Below are 26,334 nucleotides of genomic sequence, written 5' to 3'. Positions count from 1 at the left end.
TGTGTTTGGCAGCGCCAGTGTCCCTGGAGCTGTAGGCTTTGTGGCTCTCGGAACCCTAACCCTAACCCTAATTGTAATGGGAGCTTAGATTTTTGGCCGAGGTCCGCAGGTGCATGGTATGCGCAGACGGGAAAGGTGTGGAGGGAGCAGTGTTGGTGCAGTGCCATGCTCCCCTTGGCGTGTCTTTGGCAGCGCCAGTGTCCCTGGAGCTGTAGGCTTTGTGGCTCTCTGAACCCTAACCCTAACCCTAATTGTAATGGGAGCTTAGATTTTTGGCCGAGGTCCGCAGGTGCGTGGCTGGTGGGGACGGGAAAGGTGTGGAGGGAGCAGTGTTGGTGCAGTGCCGTGCTCCCCTTGGGGTGCCTTTGGCAGCGCCAGTGTCCCTGGAGCTGTAGGCTTTGTGGCTCTCTGAACCCTAACCCTAACCCTAATTGTAATGGGAGCTTAGATTTTTGGCCGAGGTCCGCAGGTGCGTGGCTGGTGGGGATGGGAAAGGTGTGGAGGGAGCAGTGTTGGTGCAGTGCCGTGCTCCCCTTGGCGTGCCTTTGGCAGCGCCAGTGTCCCTGGAGCTGTAGGCTTTGTGGCTCTCTGAACCCTAACCCTAACCCTAATTGTAATGGGAGCTTAGATTTTTGGCCGAGGTCCGCAGGTGCGTGGCTGGTGGGGATGGGAAAGGTGTGGAGGGAGCAGTGTTGGTGCAGTGCCGTGCTCCCCTTGGCGTGCCTTTGGCAGCGCCAGTGTCCCTGGAGCTGTAGGCTTTGTGGCTCTCTGAACCCTAACCCTAACCCTAATTGTAATGGGAGCTTAGATTTTTGGCCGAGGTCCGCAGGTGCGTGGCTGGTGGGGATGGGAAAGGTGTGGAGGGAGCAGTGTTGGTGCAGTGCCGTGCTCCCCTTGGCGTGCCTTTGGCAGCGCCAGTGTCCCTGGAGCTGTAGGCTTTGTGGCTCTCTGAACCCTAACCCTAACCCTAATTGTAATGGGAGCTTAGATTTTTGGCCGAGGTCCGCAGGTGCGTGGCTGGTGGGGATGGGAATGGTGTGGAGGGAGCAGTGTTGGTGCAGTGCCATGCTCCCCTTGGCGTGCCTTTGGCAGCGCCAGTGTCCCTGGAGCTGTAGGCTTTGTGGCTCTCGGAACCCTAACCCGAACCCTAATTGTAATGGGAGCTTAGATTTTTGGCCGAGGTCCGCAGGTGCGTGGCTGGTGGGGATGGGAAAGGTGTGGAGGGAGCAGTGTTGGTGCAGTGCCATGCTCCCCTTGGCGTGTCTTTGGCAGCGCCAGTGTCCCTGGAGCTGTAGGCTTTGTGGCTCTCGGAACCCTAACCCTAACCCTAATTGTAATGGGAGCTTAGATTTTTGGCCGAGGTCCGCAGGTGCGTGGTTGGCGCAGACGGGAAAGGTGTGGCGGGAGCAGTGTTGGTGCAGTGCCGTGCTCCCCTTGGCGTGCCTTTGGCAGCGGCAGTGTCCCTGGAGCTGTAGGCTGTGTGGCTCTCTGAACCCTAACCCTAACCCTAATTGTAATGGGAGCTTAGATTTTTGGCCGAGGTCCGCAGGTGCGTGGCTGGTGGGGATGGGAAAGGTGTGGAGGGAGCAGTGTTGGTGCAGTGCCGTGCTCCCCTTGGCGTGCCTTTGGCAGCGCCAGTGTCCCTGGAGCTGTAGGCTTTGTGGCTCTCTGAACCCTAACCCTAACCCTAATTGTAATGGGAGCTTAGATTTTTGGCCGAGGTCCACAGGTGCGTGGCTGGTGGGGATGGGAAAGGTGTGGAGGGAGCAGTGTTGGTGCAGTGCCGTGCTCCCCTTGGCGTGCCTTTGGCAGCGCCAGTGTCCCTGGAGCTGTAGGCTTTGTGGCTCTCGGAACCCTAACCCTAACCCTAATTGTAATGGGAGCTTAGATTTTTGGCCGAGGTCCGCAGGTGCGTGGCTGGTGGGGATGGGAAAGGTGTGGAGGGAGCAGTGTTGGTGCAGTGCCGTGCTCCCCTTGGCGTGCCTTTGGCAGCGCCAGTGTCCCTGGAGCTGTAGGCTTTGTGGCTTTCTGAACCCTAACCCTAACCCTAATTGTAATGGGAGCTTAGATTTTTGGCCGAGGTCCGCAGGTGCGTGGTTGGCGCAGACGGGAAAGGTGTGGCGGGAGCAGTGTTGGTGCAGTGCCGTGCTCCCCTTGGGGTGCCTTTGGCAGCGCCAGTGTCCCTGGAGCTGTAGGCTTTGTGGCTTTCGGAACCCTAACCCTAACCCTAATTGTAATGGGAGCTTAGATTTTTGGCCGAGGTCCGCAGGTGCGTGGCTGGTGGGGATGGGAAAGGTGTGGAGGGAGCAGTGTTGGTGCAGTGCCGTGCTCCCCTTGGCGTGCCTTTGGCAGCGCCAGTGTCCCTGGACCTGTAGGCTTTGTGGCTCTCTGAACCCTAACCCTAACCCTAATTGTAATGGGAGCTTAGATTTTTGGCCGAGGTCCGCAGGTGCGTGGCTGGTGGGGATGGGAAAGGTGTGGAGGGAGCAGTGTTGGTGCAGTGCCGTGCTCCCCTTGGCGTGCCTTTGGCAGCGCCAGTGTCCCTGGAGCTGTAGGCTTTGTGGCTCTCTGAACCCTAACCCTAACCCTAATTGTAATGGGAGCTTAGATTTTTGGCCGAGGTCCGCAGGTGCGTGGCTGGTGGGGACGGGAAAGGTGTGGAGGGAGCAGTGTTGGTGCAGTGCCGTGCTCCCCTTGGGGTGCCTTTGGCAGCGCCAGTGTCCCTGGAGCTGTAGGCTTTGTGGCTCTCTGAACCCTAACCCTAACCCTAATTGTAATGGGAGCTTAGATTTTTGGCCGAGGTCCGCAGGTGCGTGGCTGGTGGGGATGGGAAAGGTGTGGAGGGAGCAGTGTTGGTGCAGTGCCGTGCTCCCCTTGGCGTGCCTTTGGCAGCGCCAGTGTCCCTGGAGCTGTAGGCTTTGTGGCTCTCTGAACCCTAACCCTAACCCTAATTGTAATGGGAGCTTAGATTTTTGGCCGAGGTCCGCAGGTGCGTGGCTGGTGGGGATGGGAAAGGTGTGGAGGGAGCAGTGTTGGTGCAGTGCCGTGCTCCCCTTGGCGTGCCTTTGGCAGCGCCAGTGTCCCTGGAGCTGTAGGCTTTGTGGCTCTCTGAACCCTAACCCTAACCCTAATTGTAATGGGAGCTTAGATTTTTGGCCGAGGTCCGCAGGTGCGTGGCTGGTGGGGATGGGAAAGGTGTGGAGGGAGCAGTGTTGGTGCAGTGCCATGCTCCCCTTGGCGTGTGTTTGGCAGCGCCAGTGTCCCTGGAGCTGTAGGCTTTGTGGCTCTCGGAACCCTAACCCGAACCCTAATTGTAATGGGAGCTTAGATTTTTGGCCGAGGTCCGCAGGTGCGTGGCTGGTGGCGATGGGAAAGGTGTGGAGGGAGCAGTGTTGGTGCAGTGCCATGCTCCCCTTGGCGTGCCTTTGGCAGCGCCAGTGTCCCTGGAGCTGTAGGCTTTGTGGCTCTCTGAACCCTAACCCTAACCCTAATTGTAATGGGAGCTTAGATTTTTGGCCGAGGTCCGCAGGTGCGTGGTTGGCGCAGACGGGAAAGGTGTGGAGGGAGCAGTGTTGGTGCAGTGCCGTGCTCCCCTTGGCGTGCCTTTGGCAGCGCCAGTGTCCCTGGAGCTGTAGGCTTTGTGGCTCTCTGAACCCTAACCCTAACCCTAATTGTAATGGGAGCTTAGATTTTTGGCCGAGGTCCGCAGGTGCGTGGTTGGCGCAGACGGGAAAGGTGTGGCGGGAGCAGTGTTGGTGCAGTGCCGTGCTCCCCTTGGGGTGCCTTTGGCAGCGCCAGTGTCCCTGGAGCTGTAGGCTTTGTGGCTTTCGGAACCCTAACCCTAACCCTAATTGTAATGGGAGCTTAGATTTTTGGCCGAGGTCCGCAGGTGCGTGGCTGGTGGGGATGGGAAAGGTGTGGAGGGAGCAGTGTTGGTGCAGTGCCGTGCTCCCCTTGGCGTGCCTTTGGCAGCGCCAGTGTCCCTGGACCTGTAGGCTTTGTGGCTCTCTGAACCCTAACCCTAACCCTAATTGTAATGGGAGCTTAGATTTTTGGCCGAGGTCCGCAGGTGCGTGGCTGGTGGGGATGGGAAAGGTGTGGAGGGAGCAGTGTTGGTGCAGTGCCGTGCTCCCCTTGGCGTGCCTTTGGCAGCGCCAGTGTCCCTGGAGCTGTAGGCTTTGTGGCTCTCTGAACCCTAACCTGAACCCTAATTGTAATGGGAGCTTAGATTTTTGGCCGAGGTCCGCAGGTGCGTGGCTGGTGGGGACGGGAAAGGTGTGGAGGGAGCAGTGTTGGTGCAGTGCCGTGCTCCCCTTGGGGTGCCTTTGGCAGCGCCAGTGTCCCTGGAGCTGTAGGCTTTGTGGCTCTCTGAACCCTAACCCTAACCCTAATTGTAATGGGAGCTTAGATTTTTGGCCGAGGTCCGCAGGTGCGTGGCTGGTGGGGATGGGAAAGGTGTGGAGGGAGCAGTGTTGGTGCAGTGCCGTGCTCCCCTTGGCGTGCCTTTGGCAGCGCCAGTGTCCCTGGAGCTGTAGGCTTTGTGGCTCTCTGAACCCTAACCCTAACCCTAATTGTAATGGGAGCTTAGATTTTTGGCCGAGGTCCGCAGGTGCGTGGCTGGTGGGGATGGGAAAGGTGTGGAGGGAGCAGTGTTGGTGCAGTGCCGTGCTCCCCTTGGCGTGCCTTTGGCAGCGCCAGTGTCCCTGGAGCTGTAGGCTTTGTGGCTCTCTGAACCCTAACCCTAACCCTAATTGTAATGGGAGCTTAGATTTTTGGCCGAGGTCCGCAGGTGCGTGGCTGGTGGGGATGGGAAAGGTGTGGAGGGAGCAGTGTTGGTGCAGTGCCATGCTCCCCTTGGCGTGTGTTTGGCAGCGCCAGTGTCCCTGGAGCTGTAGGCTTTGTGGCTCTCGGAACCCTAACCCGAACCCTAATTGTAATGGGAGCTTAGATTTTTGGCCGAGGTCCGCAGGTGCGTGGCTGGTGGCGATGGGAAAGGTGTGGAGGGAGCAGTGTTGGTGCAGTGCCATGCTCCCCTTGGCGTGCCTTTGGCAGCGCCAGTGTCCCTGGAGCTGTAGGCTTTGTGGCTCTCTGAACCCTAACCCTAACCCTAATTGTAATGGGAGCTTAGATTTTTGGCCGAGGTCCGCAGGTGCGTGGTTGGCGCAGACGGGAAAGGTGTGGAGGGAGCAGTGTTGGTGCAGTGCCGTGCTCCCCTTGGCGTGCCTTTGGCAGCGCCAGTGTCCCTGGAGCTGTAGGCTTTGTGGCTCTCTGAACCCTAACCCTAACCCTAATTGTAATGGGAGCTTAGATTTTTGGCCGAGGTCCGCAGGTGCGTGGTTGGCGCAGACGGGAAAGGTGTGGCGGGAGCAGTGTTGGTGCAGTGCCGTGCTCCCCTTGGGGTGCCTTTGGCAGCGCCAGTGTCCCTGGAGCTGTAGGCTTTGTGGCTTTCGGAACCCTAACCCTAACCCTAATTGTAATGGGAGCTTAGATTTTTGGCCGAGGTCCGCAGGTGCGTGGCTGGTGGGGATGGGAAAGGTGTGGAGGGAGCAGTGTTGGTGCAGTGCCGTGCTCCCCTTGGCGTGCCTTTGGCAGCGCCAGTGTCCCTGGACCTGTAGGCTTTGTGGCTCTCTGAACCCTAACCCTAACCCTAATTGTAATGGGAGCTTAGATTTTTGGCCGAGGTCCGCAGGTGCGTGGCTGGTGGGGATGGGAAAGGTGTGGAGGGAGCAGTGTTGGTGCAGTGCCGTGCTCCCCTTGGCGTGCCTTTGGCAGCGCCAGTGTCCCTGGAGCTGTAGGCTTTGTGGCTCTCTGAACCCTAACCTGAACCCTAATTGTAATGGGAGCTTAGATTTTTGGCCGAGGTCCGCAGGTGCGTGGCTGGTGGGGATGGGAAAGGTGTGGAGGGAGCAGTGTTGGTGCAGTGCCGTGCTCCCCTTGGCGTGCCTTTGGCAGCGCCAGTGTCCCTGGAGCTGTAGGCTTTGTGGCTCTCTGAACCCTAACCCTAACCCTAATTGTAATGGGAGCTTAGATTTTTGGCCGAGGTCCGCAGGTGCGTGGCTGGTGGGGATGGGAAAGGTGTGGAGGGAGCAGTGTTGGTGCAGTGCCATGCTCCCCTTGGCGTGTGTTTGGCAGCGCCAGTGTCCCTGGAGCTGTAGGCTTTGTGGCTCTCTGAACCCTAACCCTAACCCTAATTGTAATGGGAGCTTAGATTTTTGGCCGAGGTCCGCAGGTGCGTGGCTGGTGCAGACGGGAAAGGTGTGGAGGGAGCAGTGTTGGTGCAGTGCCGTGCTCCCCTTGGGGTGCCTTTGGCAGCGCCAGTGTCCCTGGAGCTGTAGGCTTTGTGGCTCTCTGAACCCTAACCCTAACCCTAATTGTAATGGGAGCTTAGATTTTTGGCCGAGGTCCGCAGGTGCGTGGTTGGCGCAGACGGGAAAGGTGTGGAGGGAGCAGTGTTGGTGCAGTGCCGTGCTCCCCTTGGCGTGCCTTTGGCAGCGGCAGTGTCCCTGGAGCTGTAGGCTGTGTGGCTCTCTGAACCCTAACCCTAACCCTAATTGTAATGGGAGCTTAGATTTTTGGCCGAGGTCCGCAGGTGCGTGGCTGGTGGGGATGGGAAAGGTGTGGAGGGAGCAGTGTTGGTGCAGTGCCATGCTCCCCTTGGCGTGCCTTTGGCAGCGCCAGTGTCCCTGGAGCTGTAGGCTTTGTGGCTCTCTGAACCCTAACCCTAACCCTAATTGTAATGGGAGCTTAGATTTTTGGCCGAGGTCCACAGGTGCGTGGCTGGTGGGGATGGGAAAGGTGTGGAGGGAGCAGTGTTGGTGCAGTGCCGTGCTCCCCTTGGCGTGCCTTTGGCAGCGCCAGTGTCCCTGGAGCTGTAGGCTTTGTGGCTCTCGGAACCCTAACCCTAACCCTAATTGTAATGGGAGCTTAGATTTTTGGCCGAGGTCCGCAGGTGCGTGGCTGGTGGGGATGGGAAAGGTGTGGAGGGAGCAGTGTTGGTGCAGTGCCGTGCTCCCCTTGGCGTGCCTTTTGCAGCGCCAGTGTCCCTGGAGCTGTAGGCTTTGTGGCTCTCTGAACCCTAACCCTAACCCTAATTGTAATGGGAGCTTAGATTTTTGGCCGAGGTCCGCAGGTGCGTGGCTGGTGGGGATGGGAAAGGTGTGGCGGGAGCAGTGTTGGTGCAGTGCCATGCTCCCCTTGGCGTGCCTTTGGCAGCGCCAGTGTCCCTGGACCTGTAGGCTTTGTGGCTCTCTGAACCCTAACCCTAATTGTAATGGGAGCTTAGATTTTTGGCCGAGGTCCGCAGGTGCGTGGCTGGTGGGGATGGGAAAGGTGTGGAGGGAGCAGTGTTGGTGCAGTGCCGTGCTCCCCTTGGCGTGCCTTTGGCAGCGGCAGTGTCCCTGGAGCTGTAGGCTTTGTGGCTCTCTGAACCCTAACCCGAACCCTAATTGTAATGGGAGCTTAGATTTTTGGCCGAGGTCCGCAGGTGCGTGGCTGGTGGGGATGGGAAAGGTGTGGAGGGAGCAGTGTTGGTGCAGTGCCGTGCTCCCCTTGGCGTGCCTTTGGCAGCGCCAGTGTCCCTGGAGCTGTAGGCTTTGTGGCTCTCTGAACCCTAACCCTAACCCTAATTGTAATGGGAGCTTAGATTTTTGGCCGAGGTCCGCAGGTGCGTGGCTGGTGGGGATGGGAAAGGTGTGGAGGGAGCAGTGTTGGTGCAGTGCCGTGCTCCCCTTGGCGTGCCTTTGGCAGCCCCAGTGTCCCTGGAGCTGTAGGCTTTGTGTCTCTCGGAACCCTAACCCTAACCCTAATTGTAATGGGAGCTTAGATTTTTGGCCGAGGTCCGCAGGTGCGTGGCTGGTGGGGATGGGAAAGGTGTGGCGGGAGCAGTGTTGGTGCAGTGCCGTGCTCCCCTTGGCGTGCCTTTGGCAGCGCCAGTGTCCCTGGAGCTGTAGGCTGTGTGGCTCTCTGAACCCTAACCTGAACCCTAATTGTAATGGGAGCTTAGATTTTTGGCCGAGGTCCGCAGGTGCGTGGCTGGTGGGGATGGGAAAGGTGTGGAGGGAGCAGTGTTGGTGCAGTGCCGTGCTCCCCTTGGCGTGCCTTTGGCAGCGCCAGTGTCCCTGGAGCTGTAGGCTTTGTGGCTCTCTGAACCCTAACCCTAACCCTAATTGTAATGGGAGCTTAGATTTTTGGCCGAGGTCCGCAGGTGCGTGGCTGGTGGGGATGGGAAAGGTGTGGAGGGAGCAGTGTTGGTGCAGTGCCATGCTCCCCTTGGCGTGCCTTTGGCAGCGCCAGTGTCCCTGGAGCTGTAGGCTTTGTGGCTCTCGGAACCCTAACCCTAACCCTAATTGTAATGGGAGCTTAGATTTTTGGCCGAGGTCCGCAGGTGCGTGGCTGGTGCAGACGGGAAAGGTGTGGAGGGAGCAGTGTTGGTGCAGTGCCATGCTCCCCTTGGCGTGTCTTTGGCAGCGCCAGTGTCCCTGGAGCTGTAGGCTTTGTGGCTCTCTGAACCCTAACCCTAACCCTAATTGTAATGGGAGCTTAGATTTTTGGCCGAGGTCCGCAGGTGCGTGGCTGGTGGGGACGGGAAAGGTGTGGAGGGAGCAGTGTTGGTGCAGTGCCGTGCTCCCCTTGGGGTGCCTTTGGCAGCGCCAGTGTCCCTGGAGCTGTAGGCTTTGTGGCTCTCTGAACCCTAACCCTAACCCTAACCCTAATTGTAATGGGAGCTTAGATTTTTGGCCGAGGTCCGCAGGTGCGTGGCTGGTGGGGATGGGAAAGGTGTGGAGGGAGCAGTGTTGGTGCAGTGCCGTGCTCCCCTTGGCGTGCCTTTGGCAGCGGCAGTGTCCCTGGAGCTGTAGGCTGTGTGGCTCTCTGAACCCTAACCCTAACCCTAATTGTAATGGGAGCTTAGATTTTTGGCCGAGGTCCGCAGGTGCGTGGCTGGTGGGGATGGGAAAGGTGTGGAGGGAGCAGTGTTGGTGCAGTGCCGTGCTCCCCTTGGGGTGCCTTTGGCAGCGCCAGTGTCCCTGGAGCTGTAGGCTTTGTGGCTTTCGGAACCCTAACCCTAACCCTAATTGTAATGGGAGCTTAGATTTTTGGCCGAGGTCCGCAGGTGCGTGGTTGGCGCAGACGGGAAAGGTGTGGAGGGAGCAGTGTTGGTGCAGTGCCGTGCTCCCCTTGGCGTGCCTTTGGCAGCGCCAGTGTCCCTGGACCTGTAGGCTTTGTGGCTCTCTGAACCCTAACCCTAACCCTAATTGTAATGGGAGCTTAGATTTTTGGCCGAGGTCCGCAGGTGCGTGGCTGGTGGGGATGGGAAAGGTGTGGAGGGAGCAGTGTTGGTGCAGTGCCGTGCTCCCCTTGGCGTGCCTTTGGCAGCGCCAGTGTCCCTGGAGCTGTAGGCTTTGTGGCTCTCTGAACCCTAACCCTAACCCTAATTGTAATGGGAGCTTAGATTTTTGGCCGAGGTCCGCAGGTGCGTGGCTGGTGGGGACGGGAAAGGTGTGGAGGGAGCAGTGTTGGTGCAGTGCCGTGCTCCCCTTGGCGTGCCTTTGGCAGCGCCAGTGTCCCTGGAGCTGTAGGCTTTGTGGCTTTCTGAACCCTAACCCTAACCCTAATTGTAATGGGAGCTTAGATTTTTGGCCGAGGTCCGCAGGTGCGTGGCTGGTGGGGATGGGAAAGGTGTGGAGGGAGCAGTGTTGGTGCAGTGCCGTGCTCCCCTTGGCGTGCCTTTGGCAGCGCCAGTGTCCCTGGAGCTGTAGGCTTTGTGGCTCTCTGAACCCTAACCCTAACCCTAATTGTAATGGGAGCTTAGATTTTTGGCCAAGGTCCGCAGGTGCGTGGCTGGTGGGGATGGGAAAGGTGTGGAGGGAGCAGTGTTGGTGCAGTGCCGTGCTCCCCTTGGCGTGCCTTTGGCAGCGGCAGTGTCCCTGGAGCTGTAGGCTTTGTGGCTCTCTGAACCCTAACCCTAACCCTAATTGTAATGGGAGCTTAGATTTTTGGCCGAGGTCCGCAGGTGCGTGGCTGGTGGGGATGGGAAAGGTGTGGAGGGAGCAGTGTTGGTGCAGTGCCATGCTCCCCTTGGCGTGTGTTTGGCAGCGCCAGTGTCCCTGGAGCTGTAGGCTTTGTGGCTCTCGGAACCCTAACCCTAACCCTAATTGTAATGGGAGCTTAGATTTTTGGCCGAGGTCCGCAGGTGCGTGGTTGGCGCAGACGGGAAAGGTGTGGAGGGAGCAGTGTTGGTGCAGTGCCATGCTCCCCTTGGCGTGCCTTTTGCAGCGCCAGTGTCCCTGGAGCTCTAGGCTTTGTGGCTCTCGGAACCCTAACCCTAACCCTAATTGTAATGGGAGCTTAGATTTTTGGCCGAGGTCCGCAGGTGCGTGGCTGGTGGGGATGGGAAAGGTGTGGAGGGAGCAGTGTTGGTGCAGTGCCGTGCTCCCCTTGGCGTGCCTTTGGCAGCGCCAGTGTCCCTGGAGCTGTAGGCTTTGTGGCTCTCTGAACCCTAACCCTAACCCTAATTGTAATGGGAGCTTAGATTTTTGGCCGAGGTCCGCAGGTGCATGTTATGCGCAGACGGGAAAGGTGTGGAGGGAGCAGTGTTGGTGCAGTGCCGTGCTCCCCTTGGCGTGCCTTTGGCAGCGCCAGTGTCCCTGGAGCTGTAGGCTTTGTGGCTCTCGGAACCCTAACCCTAACCCTAATTGTAATGGGAGCTTAGATTTTTGGCCGAGGTCCGCAGGTGCGTGGCTGGTGGGGATGGGAAAGGTGTGGAGGGAGCAGTGTTGGTGCAGTGCCGTGCTCCCCTTGGCGTGCCTTTGGCAGCGCCAGTGTCCCTGGAGCTGTAGGCTTTGTGGCTTTCTGAACCCTAACCCTAACCCTAATTGTAATGGGAGCTTAGATTTTTGGCCGAGGTCCGCAGGTGCGTGGTTGGCGCAGACGGGAAAGGTGTGGCGGGAGCAGTGTTGGTGCAGTGCCGTGCTCCCCTTGGGGTGCCTTTGGCAGCGCCAGTGTCCCTGGAGCTGTAGGCTTTGTGGCTCTCTGAACCCTAACCCTAACCCTAATTGTAATGGGAGCTTAGATTTTTGGCCGAGGTCCGCAGGTGCGTGGCTGGTGGGGATGGGAAAGGTGTGGAGGGAGCAGTGTTGGTGCAGTGCCATGCTCCCCTTGGCGTGTCTTTGGCAGCGCCAGTGTCCCTGGAGCTGTAGGCTTTGTGGCTCTCGGAACCCTAACCCTAACCCTAATTGTAATGGGAGCTTAGATTTTTGGCCGAGGTCCGCAGGTGCGTGGTTGGCGCAGACGGGAAAGGTGTGGAGGGAACAGTGTTGGTGCAGTGCCGTGCTCCCCTTGGCGTGCCTTTGGCAGCGCCAGTGTCCCTGGAGCTGTAGGCTTTGTGGCTCTCTGAACCCTAACCCTAACCCTAATTGTAATGGGAGCTTAGATTTTTGGCCGAGGTCCGCAGGTGCGTGGCTGGTGGGGATGGGAAAGGTGTGGAGGGAGCAGTGTTGGTGCAGTGCCGTGCTCCCCTTGGCGTGCCTTTGGCAGCGCCAGTGTCCCTGGAGCTGTAGGCTTTGTGGCTCTCTGAACCCTAACCCTAACCCTAATTGTAATGGGAGCTTAGATTTTTGGCCGAGGTCCGCAGGTGCGTGGCTGGTGGGGATGGGAAAGGTGTGGAGGGAGCAGTGTTGGTGCAGTGCCGTGCTCCCCTTGGCGTGCCTTTGGCAGCGCCAGTGTCCCTGGAGCTGTAGGCTTTGTGTCTCTCTGAACCCTAACCCTAACCCTAATTGTAATGGGAGCTTAGATTTTTGGCCGAGGTCCGCAGGTGCGTGGCTGGTGGGGATGGGAAAGGTGTGGCGGGAGCAGTGTTGGTGCAGTGCCGTGCTCCCCTTGGCGTGCCTTTGGCAGCGGCAGTGTCCCTGGAGCTGTAGGCTTTGTGGCTCTCGGAACCCTAACCCTAACCCTAATTGTAATGGGAGCTTAGATTTTTGGCCGAGGTCCGCAGGTGCGTGGCTGGTGGGGATGGGAAAGGTGTGGAGGGAGCAGTGTTGGTGCAGTGCCATGCTCCCCTTGGCGTGCCTTTGGCAGCGCCAGTGTCCCTGGAGCTGTAGGCTTTGTGGCTCTCGGAACCCTAACCCGAACCCTAATTGTAATGGGAGCTTAGATTTTTGGCCGAGGTCCGCAGGTGCGTGGCTGGTGGGGATGGGAAAGGTGTGGAGGGAGCAGTGTTGGTGCAGTGCCATGCTCCCCTTGGCGTGTCTTTGGCAGCGCCAGTGTCCCTGGAGCTGTAGGCTTTGTGGCTCTCGGAACCCTAACCCTAACCCTAATTGTAATGGGAGCTTAGATTTTTGGCCGAGGTCCGCAGGTGCGTGGTTGGCGCAGACGGGAAAGGTGTGGCGGGAGCAGTGTTGGTGCAGTGCCGTGCTCCCCTTGGCGTGCCTTTGGCAGCGGCAGTGTCCCTGGAGCTGTAGGCTGTGTGGCTCTCTGAACCCTAACCCTAACCCTAATTGTAATGGGAGCTTAGATTTTTGGCCGAGGTCCGCAGGTGCGTGGCTGGTGGGGATGGGAAAGGTGTGGAGGGAGCAGTGTTGGTGCAGTGCCGTGCTCCCCTTGGCGTGCCTTTGGCAGCGCCAGTGTCCCTGGAGCTGTAGGCTTTGTGGCTCTCTGAACCCTAACCCTAACCCTAATTGTAATGGGAGCTTAGATTTTTGGCCGAGGTCCGCAGGTGCGTGGCTGGTGGGGACGGGAAAGGTGTGGAGGGAGCAGTGTTGGTGCAGTGCCGTGCTCCCCTTGGCGTGCCTTTGGCAGCGCCAGTGTCCCTGGAGCTGTAGGCTTTGTGGCTCTCGGAACCCTAACCCTAACCCTAATTGTAATGGGAGCTTAGATTTTTGGCCGAGGTCCGCAGGTGCGTGGCTGGTGGGGATGGGAAAGGTGTGGAGGGAGCAGTGTTGGTGCAGTGCCGTGCTCCCCTTGGGGTGCCTTTGGCAGCGCCAGTGTCCCTGGAGCTGTAGGCTTTGTGGCTCTCTGAACCCTAACCCTAACCCTAATTGTAATGGGAGCTTAGATTTTTGGCCGAGGTCCGCAGGTGCGTGGCTGGTGGGGATGGGAAAGGTGTGGAGGGAGCAGTGTTGGTGCAGTGCCGTGCTCCCCTTGGCGTGCCTTTGGCAGCGCCAGTGTCCCTGGAGCTGTAGGCTTTGTGGCTCTCTGAACCCTAACCCTAACCCTAATTGTAATGGGAGCTTAGATTTTTGGCCGAGGTCCGCAGGTGCGTGGCTGGTGGGGACGGGAAAGGTGTGGAGGGAGCAGTGTCGGTGCAGTGCCGTGCTCCCCTTGGCGTGCCTTTTGCAGCGCCAGTGTCCCTGGAGCTGTAGGCTTTGTGGCTCTCGGAACCCTAACCCTAACCCTAATTGTAATGGGAGCTTAGATTTTTGGCCGAGGTCCGCAGGTGCGTGGCTGGTGGGGATGGGAAAGGTGTGGCGGGAGCAGTGTTGGTGCAGTGCCGTGCTCCCCTTGGCGTGCCTTTGGCAGCGGCAGTGTCCCTGGAGCTGTAGGCTTTGTGGCTCTCTGAACCCTAACCCTAACCCTAATTGTAATGGGAGCTTAGATTTTTGGCCGAGGTCCGCAGGTGCGTGGCTGGTGGGGATGGGAAAGGTGTGGAGGGAGCAGTGTTGGTGCAGTGCCATGCTCCCCTTGGCGTGTGTTTGGCAGCGCCAGTGTCCCTGGAGCTGTAGGCTTTGTGGCTCTCGGAACCCTAACCCGAACCCTAATTGTAATGGGAGCTTAGATTTTTGGCCGAGGTCCGCAGGTGCGTGGCTGGTGGGGATGGGAAAGGTGTGGAGGGAGCAGTGTTGGTGCAGTGCCATGCTCCCCTTGGCGTGTCTTTGGCAGCGCCAGTGTCCCTGGAGCTGTAGGCTTTGTGGCTCTCGGAACCCTAACCCTAACCCTAATTGTAATGGGAGCTTAGATTTTTGGCCGAGGTCCGCAGGTGCGTGGTTGGCGCAGACGGGAAAGGTGTGGCGGGAGCAGTGTTGGTGCAGTGCCGTGCTCCCCTTGGCGTGCCTTTGGCAGCGGCAGTGTCCCTGGAGCTGTAGGCTGTGTGGCTCTCTGAACCCTAACCCTAACCCTAATTGTAATGGGAGCTTAGATTTTTGGCCGAGGTCCGCAGGTGCGTGGCTGGTGGGGATGGGAAAGGTGTGGAGGGAGCAGTGTTGGTGCAGTGCCGTGCTCCCCTTGGCGTGCCTTTGGCAGCGCCAGTGTCCCTGGAGCTGTAGGCTTTGTGGCTCTCTGAACCCTAACCCTAACCCTAATTGTAATGGGAGCTTAGATTTTTGGCCGAGGTCCGCAGGTGCGTGGCTGGTGGGGACGGGAAAGGTGTGGAGGGAGCAGTGTTGGTGCAGTGCCGTGCTCCCCTTGGCGTGCCTTTGGCAGCGCCAGTGTCCCTGGAGCTGTAGGCTTTGTGGCTCTCGGAACCCTAACCCTAACCCTAATTGTAATGGGAGCTTAGATTTTTGGCCGAGGTCCGCAGGTGCGTGGCTGGTGGGGATGGGAAAGGTGTGGAGGGAGCAGTGTTGGTGCAGTGCCATGCTCCCCTTGGCGTGTGTTTGGCAGCGCCAGTGTCCCTGGAGCTGTAGGCTTTGTGGCTCTCGGAACCCTAACCCGAACCCTAATTGTAATGGGAGCTTAGATTTTTGGCCGAGGTCCGCAGGTGCGTGGCTGGTGGGGATGGGAAAGGTGTGGAGGGAGCAGTGTTGGTGCAGTGCCATGCTCCCCTTGGCGTGTCTTTGGCAGCGCCAGTGTCCCTGGAGCTGTAGGCTTTGTGGCTCTCGGAACCCTAACCCTAACCCTAATTGTAATGGGAGCTTAGATTTTTGGCCGAGGTCCGCAGGTGCGTGGTTGGCGCAGACGGGAAAGGTGTGGCGGGAGCAGTGTTGGTGCAGTGCCGTGCTCCCCTTGGCGTGCCTTTGGCAGCGGCAGTGTCCCTGGAGCTGTAGGCTGTGTGGCTCTCTGAACCCTAACCCTAACCCTAATTGTAATGGGAGCTTAGATTTTTGGCCGAGGTCCGCAGGTGCGTGGCTGGTGGGGATGGGAAAGGTGTGGAGGGAGCAGTGTTGGTGCAGTGCCGTGCTCCCCTTGGCGTGCCTTTGGCAGCGCCAGTGTCCCTGGAGCTGTAGGCTTTGTGGCTCTCTGAACCCTAACCCTAACCCTAATTGTAATGGGAGCTTAGATTTTTGGCCGAGGTCCGCAGGTGCGTGGCTGGTGGGGACGGGAAAGGTGTGGAGGGAGCAGTGTTGGTGCAGTGCCGTGCTCCCCTTGGCGTGCCTTTTGCAGCGCCAGTGTCCCTGGAGCTGTAGGCTTTGTGGCTCTCTGAACCCTAACCCGAACCCTAATTGTAATGGGAGCTTAGATTTTTGGCCGAGGTCCGCAGGTGCGTGGCTGGTGGGGATGGGAAAGGTGTGGAGGGAGCAGTGTTGGTGCAGTGCCGTGCTCCCCTTGGCGTGCCTTTGGCAGCGGCAGTGTCCCTGGAGCTGTAGGCTTTGTGGCTCTCGGAACCCTAACCCTAACCCTAATTGTAATGGGAGCTTAGATTGTTGGCCGAGGTCCGCAGGTGCGTGGCTGGTGGGGATGGGAAAGGTGTGGAGGGAGCAGTGTTGGTGCAGTGCCATGCTCCCCTTGGCGTGTGTTTGGCAGCGCCAGTGTCCCTGGAGCTGTAGGCTTTGTGGCTCTCGGAACCCTAACCCGAACCCTAATTGTAATGGGAGCTTAGATTTTTGGCCGAGGTCCGCAGGTGTGTGGCTGGTGGGGATGGGAAAGGTGTGGAGGGAGCAGTGTTGGTGCAGTGCCATGCTCCCCTTGGCGTGTCTTTGGCAGCGCCAGTGTCCCTGGAGCTGTAGGCTTTGTGGCTCTCTGAACCCTAACCCTAACCCTAATTGTAATGGGAGCTTAGATTTTTGGCCGAGGTCCACAGGTGCGTGGCTGGTGGGGACGGGAAAGGTGTGGAGGGAGCAGTGTTGGTGCAGTGCCGTGCTCCCCTTGGCGTGCCTTTGGCAGCGCCAGTGTCCCTGGAGCTGTAGGCTTTGTGGCTCTCGGAACCCTAACCCTAACCCTAATTGTAATGGGAGCTTAGATTTTTGGCCGAGGTCCGCAGGTGCGTGGCTGGTGGGGATGGGAAAGGTGTGGAGGGAGCAGTGTTGGTGCAGTGCCGTGCTCCCCTTGGCGTGCCTTTGGCAGCGCCAGTGTCCCTGGAGCTGTAGGCTTTGTGGCTCTCGGAACCCTAACCCTAACCCTAATTGTAATGGGAGCTTAGATTTTTGGCCGAGGTCCGCAGGTGCGTGGCTGGTGGGGACGGGAAAGGTGTGGCGGGAGCAGTGTTGGTGCAGTGCCGTGCTCCCCTTGGCGTGCCTTTGGCAGCGCCAGTGTCCCTGGAGCTGTAGGCTTTGTGGCTCTCGGAACCCTAACCCTAACCCTAATTGTAATGGGAGCTTAGATTTTTGGCCGAGGTCCGCAGGTGCGTGGCTGGTGGGGATGGGAAAGGTGTGGAGGGAGCAGTGTTGGTGCAGTGCCGTGCTCCCCTTGGCGTGCCTTTGGCAGCGCCAGTGTCCCTGGAGCTGTAGGCTTTGTGGCTCTCGGAACCCTAACCCTAACCCTAATTGTAATGGGAGCTTAGATTTTTGGCCGAGGTCCGCAGGTGCGTGGCTGGTGGGGATGGGAAAGGTGTGGAGGGAGCAGTGTTGGTGCAGTGCCGTGCTCCCCTTGGCGTGTGTTTGGCAGCGCCAGTGTCCCTGGAGCTGTAGGCTTTGTGGCTCTCGGAACCCTAACCCTAACCCTAATTGTAATGGGAGCTTAGATTTTTGGCCGAGGTCCGCAGGTGCGTGGCTGGTGGGGATGGGAAAGGTGTGGAGGGAGCAGTGTTGGTGCAGTGCCATGCTCCCCTTGGCGTGTCTTTGGCAGCGCCAGTGTCCCTGGAGCTGTAGGCTTTGTGGCTCTCGGAACCCTAACCCTAACCCTAATTGTAATGGGAGCTTAGATTTTTGGCCGAGGTCCGCAGGTGCGTGGCTGGTGGGGACGGGAAAGGTGTGGAGGGAGCAGTGTTGGTGCAGTGCCGTGCTCCCCTTGGGGTGCCTTTGGCAGCGCCAGTGTCCCTGGAGCTGTAGGCTTTGTGGCTCTCTGAACCCTAACCCTAACCCTAATTGTAATGGGAGCTTAGATTTTTGGCCGAGGTCCGCAGGTGCGTGGCTGGTGGGGATGGGAAAGGTGTGGAGGGAGCAGTGTTGGTGCAGTGCCGTGCTCCCCTTGGGGTGCCTTTGGCAGCGCCAGTGTCCCTGGAGCTGTAGGCTTTGTGGCTCTCGGAACCCTAACCTGAACCCTAATTGTAATGGGAGCTTAGATTTTTGGCCGAGGTCCGCAGGTGCGTGGCTGGTGGGGATGGGAAAGGTGTGGAGGGAGCAGTGTTGGTGCAGTGCCGTGCTCCCCTTGGCGTGCCTTTGGCAGCGCCAGTGTCCCTGGAGCTGTAGGCTTTGTGGCTCTCTGAACCCTAACCCGAACCCTAATTGTAATGGGAGCTTAGATTTTTGGCCGAGGTCCGCAGGTGCGTGGCTGGTGGGGATGGGAAAGGTGTGGAGGGAGCAGTGTTGGTGCAGTGCCGTGCTCCCCTTGGCGTGCCTTTGGCAGCGGCAGTGTCCCTGGAGCTGTAGGCTTTGTGGCTCTCTGAACCCTAACCCTAACCCTAATTGTAATGGGAGCTTAGATTTTTGGCCGAGGTCCGCAGGTGCGTGGCTGGTGGGGATGGGAAAGGTGTGGCGGGAGCAGTGTTGGTGCAGTGCCATGCTCCCCTTGGCGTGTGTTTGGCAGCGCCAGTGTCCCTGGAGCTGTAGGCTTTGTGGCTCTCGGAACCCTAACCCGAACCCTAATTGTAATGGGAGCTTAGATTTTTGGCCGAGGTCCGCAGGTGCGTGGCTGGTGGCGATGGGAAAGGTGTGGAGGGAGCAGTGTTGGTGCAGTGCCATGCTCCCCTTGGCGTGTCTTTGGCAGCGCCAGTGTCCCTGGAGCTGTAGGCTTTGTGGCTCTCGGAACCCTAACCCTAACCCTAATTGTAATGGGAGCTTAGATTTTTGGCCGAGGTCCGCAGGTGCGTGGTTGTCGCAGACGGGAAAGGTGTGGCGGGAGCAGTGTTGGTGCAGTGCCGTGCTCCCCTTGGCGTGCCTTTGGCAGCCCCAGTGTCCCTGGAGCTGTAGGCTGTGTGGCTCTCGGAACCCTAACCCTAACCCTAATTGTAATGGGAGCTTAGATTTTTGGCCGAGGTCCGCAGGTGCGTGGCTGGTGGGGATGGGAAAGGTGTGGAGGGAGCAGTGTTGGTGCAGTGCCGTGCTCCCCTTGGCGTGCCTTTGGCAGCGCCAGTGTCCCTGGAGCTGTAGGCTTTGTGGCTCTCTGAACCCTAACCCTAACCCTAATTGTAATGGGAGCTTAGATTTTTGGCCGAGGTCCGCAGGTGCGTGGCTGGTGGGGATGGGAAAGGTGTGGAGGGAGCAGTGTTGGTGCAGTGCCGTGCTCCCCTTGGCGTGCCTTTGGCAGCGCCAGTGTCCCTGGAGCTGTAGGCTTTGTGGCTCTCGGAACCCTAACCCTAACCCTAATTGTAATGGGAGCTTAGATTTTTGGCCGAGGTCCGCAGGTGCGTGGCTGGTGGGGATGGGAAAGGTGTGGAGGGAGCAGTGTTGGTGCAGTGCCGTGCTCCCCTTGGCGTGCCTTTGGCAGCGCCAGTGTCCCTGGAGCTGTAGGCTTTGTGGCTTTCTGAACCCTAACCCTAACCCTAATTGTAATGGGAGCTTAGATTTTTGGCCGAGGTCCGCAGGTGCGTGGTTGGCGCAGACGGGAAAGGTGTGGAGGGAGCAGTGTTGGTGCAGTGCCGTGCTCCCCTTGGGGTGCCTTTGGCAGCGCCAGTGTCCCTGGAGCTGTAGGCTTTGTGGCTTTCGGAACCCTAACCCTAACCCTAATTGTAATGGGAGCTTAGATTTTTGGCCGAGGTCCGCAGGTGCGTGGCTGGTGGGGATGGGAAAGGTGTGGAGGGAGCAGTGTTGGTGCAGTGCCGTGCTCCCCTTGGCGTGCCTTTGGCAGCGCCAGTGTCCCTGGACCTGTAGGCTTTGTGGCTCTCTGAACCCTAACCCTAACCCTAATTGTAATGGGAGCTTAGATTTTTGGCCGAGGTCCGCAGGTGCGTGGCTGGTGGGGATGGGAAAGGTGTGGAGGGAGCAGTGTTGGTGCAGTGCCGTGCTCCCCTTGGCGTGCCTTTGGCAGCGCCAGTGTCCCTGGAGCTGTAGGCTTTGTGGCTCTCTGAACCCTAACCCTAACCCTAATTGTAATGGGAGCTTAGATTTTTGGCCGAGGTCCGCAGGTGCGTGGCTGGTGGGGACGGGAAAGGTGTGGAGGGAGCAGTGTTGGTGCAGTGCCGTGCTCCCCTTGGCGTGCCTTTGGCAGCGCCAGTGTCCCTGGAGCTGTAGGCTTTGTGGCTCTCTGAACCCTAACCCTAACCCTAATTGTAATGGGAGCTTAGATTTTTGGCCGAGGTCCGCAGGTGCGTGGCTGGTGGGGATGGGAAAGGTGTGGAGGGAGCAGTGTTGGTGCAGTGCCGTGCTCCCCTTGGCGTGCCTTTGGCAGCGCCAGTGTCCCTGGAGCTGTAGGCTTTGTGGCTCTCGGAACCCTAACCCTAACCCTAATTGTAATGGGAGCTTAGATTTTTGGCCGAGGTCCGCAGGTGCGTGGCTGGTGGGGATGGGAAAGGTGTGGAGGGAGCAGTGTTGGTGCAGTGCCGTGCTCCCCTTGGCGTGCCTTTGGCAGCGCCAGTGTCCCTGGAGCTGTAGGCTTTGTGGCCTTCGGAACCCTAACCCTAACCCTAATTGTAATGGGAGCTTAGATTTTTGGCCGAGGTCCGCAGGTGCGTGGCTGGTGGGGATGGGAAAGGTGTGGAGGGAGCAGTGTTGGTGCAGTGCCGTGCTCCCCTTGGGGTGCCTTTGGCAGCGCCAGTGTCCCTGGAGCTGTAGGCTTTGTGGCTCTCGGAACCCTAACCCTAACCCTAATTGTAATGGGAGCTTAGATTTTTGGCCGAGGTCCGCAGGTGCGTGGCTGGTGCAGACGGGAAAGGTGTGGAGGGAGCAGTGTTGGTGCAGTGCCATGCTCCCCTTGGCGTGTCTTTGGCAGCGCCAGTGTCCCTGGAGCTGTAGGCTTTGTGGCTCTCGGAACCCTAACCCTAACCCTAATTGTAATGGGAGCTTAGATTTTTGGCCGAGGTCCGCAGGTGCGTGGCTGGTGGGGACGGGAAAGGTGTGGAGGGAGCAGTGTTGGTGCAGTGCCGTGCTCCCCTTGGGGTGCCTTTGGCAGCGCCAGTGTCCCTGGAGCTGTAGGCTTTGTGGCTCTCTGAACCCTAACCCTAACCCTAATTGTAATGGGAGCTTAGATTTTTGGCCGAGGTCCGCAGGTGCGTGGCTGGTGGGGATGGGAAAGGTGTGGAGGGAGCAGTGTTGGTGCAGTGCCGTGCTCCCCTTGGCGTGCCTTTGGCAGCGCCAGTGTCCCTGGAGCTGTAGGCTTTGTGGCTCTCGGAACCCTAACCTGAACCCTAATTGTAATGGGAGCTTAGATTTTTGGCCGAGGTCCGCAGGTGCGTGGCTGGTGGGGATGGGAAAGGTGTGGAGGGAGCAGTGTTGGTGCAGTGCCGTGCTCCCCTTGGCGTGCCTTTGGCAGCGCCAGTGTCCCTGGAGCTGTAGGCTTTGTGGCTCTCTGAACCCTAACCCTAACCCTAATTGTAATGGGAGCTTAGATTTTTGGCCGAGGTCCGCAGGTGCGTGGCTGGTGGGGATGGGAAAGGTGTGGAGGGAGCAGTGTTGGTGCAGTGCCATGCTCCCCTTGGCGTGCCTTTGGCAGCGCCAGTGTCCCTGGAGCTGTAGGCTTTGTGGCTCTCTGAACCCTAACCCGAACCCTAATTGTAATGGGAGCTTAGATTTTTGGCCGAGGTCCGCAGGTGCGTGGTTGGCGCAGACGGGAAAGGTGTGGAGGGAGCAGTGTTGGTGCAGTGCCGTGCTCCCCTTGGCGTGCCTTTGGCAGCGGCAGTGTCCCTGGAGCTGTAGGCTGTGTGGCTCTCTGAACCCTAACCCTAACCCTAATTGTAATGGGAGCTTAGATTTTTGGCCGAGGTCCGCAGGTGCGTGGCTGGTGGGGATGGGAAAGGTGTGGAGGGAGCAGTGTTGGTGCAGTGCCGTGCTCCCCTTGGGGTGCCTTTGGCAGCGCCAGTGTCCCTGGAGCTGTAGGCTTTGTGGCTCTCTGAACCCTAACCCTAACCCTAATTGTAATGGGAGCTTAGATTTTTGGCCGAGGTCCACAGGTGCGTGGCTGGTGGGGATGGGAAAGGTGTGGAGGGAGCAGTGTTGGTGCAGTGCCGTGCTCCCCTTGGCGTGCCTTTGGCAGCGCCAGTGTCCCTGGAGCTGTAGGCTTTGTGGCTCTCGGAACCCTAACCCTAACCCTAATTGTAATGGGAGCTTAGATTTTTGGCCGAGGTCCGCAGGTGCGTGGCTGGTGGGGATGGGAAAGGTGTGGAGGGAGCAGTGTTGGTGCAGTGCCGTGCTCCCCTTGGCGTGCCTTTTGCAGCGCCAGTGTCCCTGGAGCTGTAGGCTTTGTGGCTCTCTGAACCCTAACCCTAACCCTAATTGTAATGGGAGCTTAGATTTTTGGCCGAGGTCCGCAGGTGCGTGGCTGGTGGGGATGGGAAAGGTGTGGCGGGAGCAGTGTTGGTGCAGTGCCATGCTCCCCTTGGCGTGCCTTTGGCAGCGCCAGTGTCCCTGGAGCTGTAGGCTTTGTGGCTCTCTGAACCCTAACCCTAATTGTAATGGGAGCTTAGATTTTTGGCCGAGGTCCGCAGGTGCGTGGCTGGTGGGGATGGGAAAGGTGTGGAGGGAGCAGTGTTGGTGCAGTGCCGTGCTCCCCTTGGCGTGCCTTTGGCAGCGGCAGTGTCCCTGGAGCTGTAGGCTTTGTGGCTCTCTGAACCCTAACCCTAACCCTAATTGTAATGGGAGCTTAGATTTTTGGCCGAGGTCCGCAGGTGCGTGGCTGGTGGGGATGGGAAAGGTGTGGAGGGAGCAGTGTTGGTGCAGTGCCGTGCTCCCCTTGGCGTGCCTTTTGCAGCGCCAGTGTCCCTGGAGCTGTAGGCTTTGTGGCTCTCTGAACCCTAACCCTAACCCTAATTGTAATGGGAGCTTAGATTTTTGGCCGAGGTCCGCAGGTGCGTGGTTGGCGCAGACGGGAAAGGTGTGGAGGGAGCAGTGTTGGTGCAGTGCCGTGCTCCCCTTGGGGTGCCTTTGGCAGCGCCAGTGTCCCTGGAGCTGTAGGCTTTGTGGCTCTCTGAACCCTAACCCGAACCCTAATTGTAATGGGAGCTTAGATTTTTGGCCGAGGTCCGCAGGTGCATGGTATGCGCAGACGGGAAAGGTGTGGAGGGAGCAGTGTTGGTGCAGTGCCGTGCTCCCCTTGCCGTGCCTTTGGCAGCGGCAGTGTCCCTGGAGCTCTAGGCTTTGTGGCTCTCTGAACCCTAACCCTAACCCTAATTGTAATGGGAGCTTAGATTTTTGGCCGAGGTCCGCAGGTGCGTGGCTGGTGGGGACGGGAAAGGTGTGGAGGGAGCAGTGTCGGTGCACTGCCGTGCTCCCCTTGGCGTGCCTTTTGCAGCGCCAGTGTCCCTGGAGCTGTAGGCTTTGTGGCTCTCTGAACCCTAACCCGAACCCTAATTGTAATGGGAGCTTAGATTTTTGGCCGAGGTCCGCAGGTGCGTGGCTGGTGGGGATGGGAAAGGTGTGGAGGGAGCAGTGTTGGTGCAGTGCCGTGCTCCCCTTGGCGTGCCTTTGGCAGCGGCAGTGTCCCTGGAGCTCTAGGCTTTGTGGCTCTCTGAACCCTAACCCTAACCCTAATTGTAATGGGAGCTTAGATATTTGGCCGAGGTCCGCAGGTGCGTGGCTGGTGGGGATGGGAAAGGTGTGGAGGGAGCAGTGTTGGTGCAGTGCCGTGCTCCCCTTGGCGTGCCTTTGGCAGCGCCAGTGTCCCTGGAGCTCTAGGCTTTGTGGCTCTCTGAACCCTAACCCTAACCCTAATTGTAATGGGAGCTTAGATTTTTGGCCGAGGTCCGCAGGTGCGTGGCTGGTGGGGATGGGAAAGGTGTGGAGGGAGCAGTGTTGGTGCAGTGCCGTGCTCCCCTTGGGGTGTCTTTGGCAGCGCCAGTGTCCCTGGAGCTCTAGGCTTTGTGGCTCTCTGAACCCTAACCCTAACCCTAATTGTAATGGGAGCTTAGATTTTTGGCCGAGGTCCGCAGGTGCGTGGTTGGCGCAGACGGGAAAGGTGTGGCGGGAGCAGTGTTGGTGCAGTGCCGTGCTCCCCTTGGCGTGCCTTTGGCAGCGCCAGTGTCCCTGGAGCTGTAGGCTTTGTGGCTCTCGGAACCCTAACCCTAATTGTAATGGGAGCTTAGATTTTTGGCCGAGGTCCGCAGGTGCGTGGTTGGCGCAGACGGGAAAGGTGTGGAGGGAGCAGTGTTGGTGCAGTGCCGTGCTCCCCTTGGCGTGCCTTTGGCAGCGGCAGTGTCCCTGGAGCTCTAGGCTTTGTGGCTCTCGGAACCCTAACCCTAACCCTAATTGTAATGGGAGCTTAGATTTTTGGCCGAGGTCCGCAGGTGCGTGGCTGGTGGGGATGGGAAAGGTGTGGAGGGAGCAGTGTTGGTGCAGTGCCGTGCTCCCCTTGGCGTGCCTTTGGCAGCGCCAGTGTCCCTGGAGCTGTAGGCTTTGTGGCTCTCGGAACCCTAACCCTAACCCTAATTGTAATGGGAGCTTAGATTTTTGGCCGAGGTCCGCAGGTGCGTGGCTGGTGGGGATGGGAAAGGTGTGGAGGGAGCAGTGTTGGTGCAGTGCCATGCTCCCCTTGGGGTGCCTTTGGCAGCGCCAGTGTCCCTGGAGCTGTAGGCTTTGTGGCTCTCTGAACCCTAACCTGAACCCTAATTGTAATGGGAGCTTAGATTTTTGGCCGAGGTCCGCAGGTGCATGGTATGCGCAGACGGGAAAGGTGTGGAGGGAGCAGTGTTGGTGCAGTGCCGTGCTCCCCTTGGCGTGCCTTTGGCAGCGGCAGTGTCCCTGGAGCTCTAGGCTTTGTGGCTCTCGGAACCCTAACCCTAACCCTAATTGTAATGGGAGCTTAGATTTTTGGCCGAGGTCCGCAGGTGCATGGTATGCGCAGACGGGAAAGGTGTGGAGGGAGCAGTGTTGGTGCAGTGCCGTGCTCCCCTTGGCGTGCCTTTGGCAGCGGCAGTGTCCCTGGAGCTGTAGGCTTTGTGGCTCTCGGAACCCTAACCCTAACCCTAATTGTAATGGGAGCTTAGATTTTTGGCCGAGGTCCGCAGGTGCATGATTGGTGCAAATGAGAAAGGTGTGGAGGGAGCAGTGTTGGTGCAGTGCCGTGCTCCCCTTGGCGTGCCTTTGGCAGCGCCAGTGTCCCTGGAGCTGTAGGCTTTGTGGCTCTCGGAACCCTAACCCTAACCCTAATTGTAATGGGAGCTTAGATTTTTGGCCGAGGTCCGCAGGTGCATGGTATGCGCAGACGGGAAAGGTGTGGAGGGAGCAGTGTTGGTGCAGTGCCGTGCTCCCCTTGCCGTGCCTTTGGCAGCGGCAGTGTCCCTGGAGCTCTAGGCTTTGTGGCTCTCTGAACCCTAACCCTAACCCTAATTGTAATGGGAGCTTAGATTTTTGGCCGAGGTCCGCAGGTGCGTGGCTGGTGGGGACGGGAAAGGTGTGGAGGGAGCAGTGTTGGTGCAGTGCCGTGCTCCCCTTGGCGTGCCTTTGGCAGCGCCAGTGTCCCTGGAGCTGTAGGCTTTGTGGCTCTCTGAACCCTAACCCTAACCCTAATTGTAATGGGAGCTTAGATTTTTGGCCGAGGTCCGCAGGTGCGTGGCTGGTGGGGATGGGAAAGGTGTGGAGGGAGCAGTGTTGGTGCAGTGCCGTGCTCCCCTTGGGGTGCCTTTGGCAGCGCCAGTGTCCCTGGAGCTGTAGGCTTTGTGGCTCTCTGAACCCTAACCCTAACCCTAATTGTAATGGGAGCTTAGATTTTTGGCCGAGGTCCACAGGTGCGTGGCTGGTGGGGATGGGAAAGGTGTGGAGGGAGCAGTGTTGGTGCAGTGCCGTGCTCCCCTTGGCGTGCCTTTGGCAGCGCCAGTGTCCCTGGAGCTGTAGGCTTTGTGGCTCTCGGAACCCTAACCCTAACCCTAATTGTAATGGGAGCTTAGATTTTTGGCCGAGGTCCGCAGGTGCGTGGCTGGTGGGGATGGGAAAGGTGTGGAGGGAGCAGTGTTGGTGCAGTGCCGTGCTCCCCTTGGCGTGCCTTTTGCAGCGCCAGTGTCCCTGGAGCTGTAGGCTTTGTGGCTCTCTGAACCCTAACCCTAACCCTAATTGTAATGGGAGCTTAGATTTTTGGCCGAGGTCCGCAGGTGCGTGGCTGGTGGGGATGGGAAAGGTGTGGCGGGAGCAGTGTTGGTGCAGTGCCATGCTCCCCTTGGCGTGCCTTTGGCAGCGCCAGTGTCCCTGGAGCTGTAGGCTTTGTGGCTCTCTGAACCCTAACCCTAATTGTAATGGGAGCTTAGATTTTTGGCCGAGGTCCGCAGGTGCGTGGCTGGTGGGGATGGGAAAGGTGTGGAGGGAGCAGTGTTGGTGCAGTGCCGTGCTCCCCTTGGCGTGCCTTTGGCAGCGGCAGTGTCCCTGGAGCTGTAGGCTTTGTGGCTCTCTGAACCCTAACCCTAACCCTAATTGTAATGGGAGCTTAGATTTTTGGCCGAGGTCCGCAGGTGCGTGGCTGGTGGGGATGGGAAAGGTGTGGAGGGAGCAGTGTTGGTGCAGTGCCGTGCTCCCCTTGGCGTGCCTTTTGCAGCGCCAGTGTCCCTGGAGCTGTAGGCTTTGTGGCTCTCTGAACCCTAACCCTAACCCTAATTGTAATGGGAGCTTAGATTTTTGGCCGAGGTCCGCAGGTGCGTGGCTGGTGGGGACGGGAAAGGTGTGGAGGGAGCAGTGTTGGTGCAGTGCCGTGCTCCCCTTGGCGTGCCTTTGGCAGCCCCAGTGTCCCTGGAGCTCTAGGTTTGTGGCTCTCTGAACCCTAACCCTAACCCTAATTGTAATGGGAGCTTAGATTTTTGGCCGAGGTCCGCAGGTGCGTGGTTGGCGCAGACGGGAAAGGTGTGGAGGGAGCAGTGTTGGTGCAGTGCCGTGCTCCCCTTGGGGTGCCTTTGGCAGCGCCAGTGTCCCTGGAGCTGTAGGCTTTGTGGCTCTCTGAACCCTAACCCGAACCCTAATT

Source organism: Platalea leucorodia (genome assembly GCF_965183815.1).
Source record: "Platalea leucorodia genome assembly, chromosome: 7".
Lineage (NCBI taxonomy): Eukaryota > Metazoa > Chordata > Aves > Pelecaniformes > Threskiornithidae > Platalea > Platalea leucorodia.
The sequence above is the reverse complement of the archived record's forward strand: the minus strand, read 5'-3'. Positions refer to the sequence as shown.